Source organism: Mauremys mutica, chromosome 2 (assembly GCF_020497125.1).
Source record: "Mauremys mutica isolate MM-2020 ecotype Southern chromosome 2, ASM2049712v1, whole genome shotgun sequence".
Taxonomy (NCBI): domain Eukaryota; kingdom Metazoa; phylum Chordata; order Testudines; family Geoemydidae; genus Mauremys; species Mauremys mutica.
The window spans coordinates 289,084,500-289,090,499 of record NC_059073.1 but is presented as its reverse complement, the minus strand read 5'-3'; positions in this window follow the sequence as shown (position 1 = coordinate 289,090,499).

Here is a 6,000-nt window from a genome sequence, read left to right as displayed (position 1 = left end):
TGCTGAGCATGTGAGAAACCTCTCCCCTCCCTTTAGAGATGTGTGTGCTGTCCAGTTTTGTATCTGCTAATTAAAAAAAATAAATCCTAGAGAGTGATGGCTTCTACAGAATCCAGTGAGGTTTTTCAGGCTGGAAGAAGCAGGATCCCACCTGAGTACCCGCAGCACCTCCCCACCGCAGATGGCCCTGCCCCCAGCACTCACAGTACCCCCCAGACTGCCGCCCTCAACATCTGCACCACCACCCCCCCCAGCACCTGCAGTCCCCCCCCCCCCCAAGCACCTGCAGCATTCCCAAGTTTTAGTCAGGGGTATATAGTACAAGTCATGGACAGGTCACAGGCCATGAATTTATGTTTTTCCCATGACCTGCCCCATAACTTTTACTAAAAATACCTGTGACTAAAACGTAGCCTTAGGCATCAGTTATGAAAGTTAAAAAAAAAAAGTAGCTTAAAGCACCAGCACCTCTTTCATCACAAATGAAGCCCTGCACACCACAGGTCTGAAAGGAAAACAGCATTTGGAGGAAAATCCTGGGCGAGAACCTGAATTCTTTTTAAAAGCGCCTCTCAAAATGTACAGTGTCCACATGCCTTCTGAGGGCGTGTCACGTCTACACTGCAGTTAGACACATGCAGGCAGCCCCTGTCAGCTGATGCAGGCTTGGGCTACAAGACTATAAAATTGGGGTGCAGGCTCAAACCGGAGCTGAAACTCTAAGGCCCTGTGAGGGAGGGATAGCTCAGTGGTTTGAGCATTGGCCTGCTAAACCCAGAGTTGAGAGTTCAATCCTTTAGGGGGCCATTTAGGGATCTGGGGCAAAAAAATCTGTCTGGGGATTGGTCCTGTTTCAAGCAGGGGATTGGACTAGATGACCTCCTGAGGTCCCTTCCAACCCTGGCATTCTGAGTCTAGCCCAAGCCCAAATGTCTACACTGCAATTTCACAGTCCTGTAGCTCAGGTCTTCCAGGAGGTACATCAACTCATTTAGATATTTGCCTAGTTTTACAACAGGCTACACAAAAAGCACTAGCAAAGTCAGAACAAACTAAAATTTCATACAGACAGTGACTTGTTTATACTGCTCTATATACTATACACCAAAATGAAAGTACAATATTAATATGCCAATTGATTTATTTTATAGCTATATGGTAAAATGAGAAAGGAAGCAATTTTTCAGTAATCGTGTGCTGGGACACTTTTGTATTTTATGTCTGATTTTATTAGCAAGTAGTTTAAGTGAGGTGAAACTTGTGGATACGCAAGACAAATCAGACTCCTGGAAGGGTGACAGTCTGCAGAAGAAAAGAGTAAGGGAGGGTGGGGGGAGATTTGATAGCAGCCTTCAACTACCTGAAGGGGAGGAGTCCAAGGGGGATGGAGCTCGGCTGTTCTCAGTGGTGGCAGATGATAGAACAAGTAGTAATGGTCTCAAGTTGCAGTGGGGGAGGTTTAGGTTGGATATTAGGAAACACTTTCACTAGGAGGGTGGTCAAGCACTGGAATGGGTCATCTAGGTAAGTGGTGGAATCTCCTTCCTTAGAGGTTTTTAAGGCCCGGCTTGACGAAGCCCTGGCTGGGATGATTTAGTTGGGGGTTGGTCCTGCTTTGAGCAGGGGGTTGGACTAGATGACCTCTTGAGGTCCCTTCCAACCTTGATATTCTACAATTCTATGACTGTGGTTCATACCACCAAAACTCCATTTTAACACCCCATAGCAACCAGTTCACATGGTGCCTTTCCTCCAGGTGGCATTGTGCTGGGAAATACCATGAATACAGTCATCTTTCATGCACCTATGAGTCTCAGAGCCATTAAAGGTTGAGATCCTCCTCTTGAAGGCCTAAATCCCATTGGGGTGGAAAATTCAGAAGTTGGCATTTAATGCCAGGCTAGCTTTAGAAGTCTGGTTGAGGAACCCCACGAATAGACAAATATGTTAAGGGGAAAGTGGTCATCAGCCATCAGATAATCTGTAAACACAGCAGCAGGGTGAGTGACAAGTTCTTTTCCTCGCCTTAAGGGGATCAGCTTTTCAAGTCCTTCTCCATTCAGTCGGTTTTGAAGCAGTTCCCTGGAAGTTCTGCAGCTAATCAAATCCTTTTGTATGCCATCTATCCATCTAGTTTTGGATCTTCCAACCCTTCTCAAATTTAAAAGTGAAGGGTAACAACCTATTTCCAAAATACTCTTCCAAACTCCTTTTCACATGCCCAAACCATCTAAACCCGAATTCCCTCAGGTTCTGCAATTGGTACCTCCGTCAACATTTCATTCATTGCAAACATTTTCGTTTCCACTCAGTCCAAGAGCTGCTCTCATCTCTTCCTCAGTGCCCTACGTTCAGGCCTGCACTCTTGTATGATTCTATCTACAGTCTTGTAGATCTTGCCTATCCAGCTGGATAGGCATTCTCCTACAACAGATCACTCTGCTTGCTTCTCTCCATTTAATCCACAACTTTTCTGTTCTGCTTGCAAGTTCTTGCTTGAGCTCCAGCTTGTCCTGTACTATTGAACCAAGCTACTTTAACTTCTGTACCTTTGGTAGTGGCCAGCCCTCCAGACTTACTCTCATGGTCTTCCTGCAAGTTATCATTGAATCCATAGGCCACATATACGCTTATTTCTGCTGAGACTTTTATGCCATTTGTTTCAATTATGCACCTCCATCTCTCTAAATAAAAATGAGGGATTGTTGTGCATTATTCACTTGGCTGAGGGATTTAGAGCAAGACAAAAGCAAATACGAGAGGGAACCATCTCAGGTGAGGGCTTGGTTGGGACAGTATGGAGTATGTGCCTGTATGAGTCTTTGCTGTATTTTAACTTACGGTAAGATGCACAGGAGATAAACTGGAGTCCAAGCAGATGTGCAAAGCTAATATCACCCAAGGGTCCAATCCTGCACAACCTTAACTCTCAGGGGTTAGCTCAAATGGGTGGGAGAACAGAATTAAACCTTAATGGACCCTTATGTCTTCTGATGTCCTAGGGGAGGGGCATCCAGCCTGTGGTCCTTGACATTATAAATTACCACCTTTGAGGGCTACCGGATTTAAAAAAGTGCTTCCTGAGCCATGCTCTGATTTTTAAACTGAAATGTTTGGCTCAGCCCCATCATTCCAGAAAAGGAGTAGGGCCCTCTAAACTCCATCCCACCCCTCCAGCCCCAAGAGCAGCTCGGACATGAGCTGGGAGCACCACGTAACTACTGCCCCTTCCTTGATATGGCTTTTCAACAGCTCCCCAATGGCCACCCATTGCATGGCAAGGGCAGCCTGAAACGAGTGGGAAACAGGACAGAATCTGCCCCCAAAGGATGGGTTGTGGCCACTTGACCTCTTTTGAAAGGATCTGACACCACTGCACCAGCAGAGATGATACCAGACACCAGCCAGCCCAGGCAAAGAAAGGGGAACAGATGTCATGTATAATTTAAAATACATTTATTGTTTCATTTGTTCTGGCTTTTGTTATACAAAGATGTTAAATAACTTAAATACATTCTCAACAGTCACTCAGAATCAGATTTATACCTACAAGCTGTACATATGAGGTAGAGAAAAATAACTTAGGCTCCCATAAGACATTAAAAAACCCCAAAGAAAATACTAATCCTTCATATGTTAGTGTTCAGTCCCCCATCTCCCTTGCAAAAGGAAATGCCATTCTCAAGTGCACAAAACAAATCCTAGACTCCACATTCAGACCTCACAGGGAACCGTAGCAAAATGGGAAGGGAGGGGAGGGTCGGGTCACGTGCAGAGTATGAAAAGGCTAGTTTGGGTTGGTTTTTTTTTTTCCCCCCCTAAATGAAGACAGGAGAGCTGGCAAGGCTGGGATAAACCTAACAGGCAACCCAGCTTCCTGTTCATACCTCTTTGCAAATTCTGTTAAGTGCATTTCTCCAACTCCTTGAGACTAAGTGCTTCTACACTCATTACTGAACGGAGGCCAGCCCAGCATAACCCTACGAATACAGGATGCGCAACGGGAGAGCGGGTCGTGGTAAGATAGGGACTTTTCAAAGCTTGGCTCTCGGGAAACATTGAGCTGGGTGCATTTGAACACAGAGGGTGGGGGGATGCATTTGAACTGTATTTCATTAACTTAGGTTTTCCACTTAAAATCTAGAGAAAGAATGATCCCTTTAAAATAAGAGCTAGCATAAAATGGCACCCAAGTTAAGGTGCTGTCTACATTTCTATTCTACTCCTCTCTACAAGCTTTGGAGCTATACAACTTCCCATCCAAGATACTCTTTCAGCTTTAACCTTTAGTGTTAGGCTGAGAAGTGACTGGAGGTTCAAGTGTTCCATATTGTGGACCCTTTTCCCTCTAGGGAGCTGGTCCAAATCTAGCCCCACGTTGTACTCTAAATCCAGCCACCAATTCAGCGATCTGGTAACCTACATGGAAGTAAATTACTGTCTCAGCCCAGGTCCTCATGGACAGATGTCTACAGGCTCGCTCCTGCAAGGTGCCGAGCATCCTCCACCTCACACTGACATCAATAGGAGAGGAAGGCACTCAGCACCTCACAGGTGAAGCCCATTTTACAAAGCCACCCACCATGCATAAGCCAAGGACTGAATGGGTGAGGGAGACAAGCGACTTTCTGCATTAGCTATGTAGCTGCTGGAGATGAACAAACAGGGAAAGAAGCTAGCAATGGCATTGCCCGGGCTGCAGCTGTTCTGTGGGCTACTGAAAGGCCTCAACTCTCCTGGGAACATTTCACAAGCATTACAAAGTAGTGTTTGCAAGTGACCAATACCCTCTAAATGCTCCCTTCCAAGCGATGGCCCTTTAGACATCTTTTCCCTCATCAAGCTTGTACTTGGATACTTGGCAAAAAGGTGGAGAAATGGCTAATGCCCATGGCAAAAGTGGAGCAAATGAAAATAAGTTTGCAGGCCATCACCCTCCTGGTATTTCCTTACAGGAAGGAGTGTAGATGGCCGGCTGAGGACATACTAGGTGTTAAGTCTCCCTCATCCACGTTCCTTTCCAAAGGAGCTGACTACGGTAAGTCATGGCTTTTGACAACAGGTCCCTGACTCTATCCTTTGCCTCCAAGAACAACTGCCAAGCATCCTTAGCTGCAATGGACAATTCCAGCCTCACATGCATGCAACTACTGAACTGAAGTTAGAGAGGTGTGTATGTTGGAGGCCAGAATTGGGTCCTGCATGTTTAAACCCTTCCATGGCTTCTCATTCTCCTCCCCCCCGCACTGCTTTCATAATAGCCACCGCTGCTGCTCCAACTAAAAAAAAAAATTGCAGGCAAAAGCCTCATTCATTTCAGGGACAGTGGTATTGGCCCTGAAATCATTATATTCCGCCCGCTACAGCACAGATCTTAGAAGTTCAGTTGACAAAATTTTAGGTGTGGGCATCTGTAAACTTCTGCTTCCCTCCACCTCTGATCAGAAATTCTTGTTTCAGTTTGAGGGAAGGAACAGATGAACAAACACGGTCGTCCCCTTAAGGTAAATACTACTGGGTTTGCCAAGGTAAGGCCTCTGAAGTTGGAAGAGAACAGTACTGTAACATTTAGGATTTGTTTTGTACTTCACATCCAATATATGGAAGTCAGTTGCAGAGTTCAGAAGCTTGTTAAAGAGATGATGGGTGCAACAATTATTTGTGTGGGATTTTTTATTTTTTAGTAGAAAATCTAAGATAAAACAGCAAACGTTTTCAGTTTGCCTGGTTTACAAAAATATTATCTTTCTGACATAGCTAAATGCACAGCTCAAAAAAATATTTTTCCATCGGCTAACTTCTCTATGATAAAAAATTAAAATAAAGTTATATAAATAATGGTTGCACCCTTCCATTACCTTCCAAGTCTTGCTGGATCAGATAAAGAGAACCAGCCCTTAAACACTGGAAGGGGGAAGGGAAGGGGAGAGCACACACCTTGCCATCCCTCTCCAGTTATATCTGCTGCAAGGGTCCATTTTAGAAAGAAAAAACCTTAAA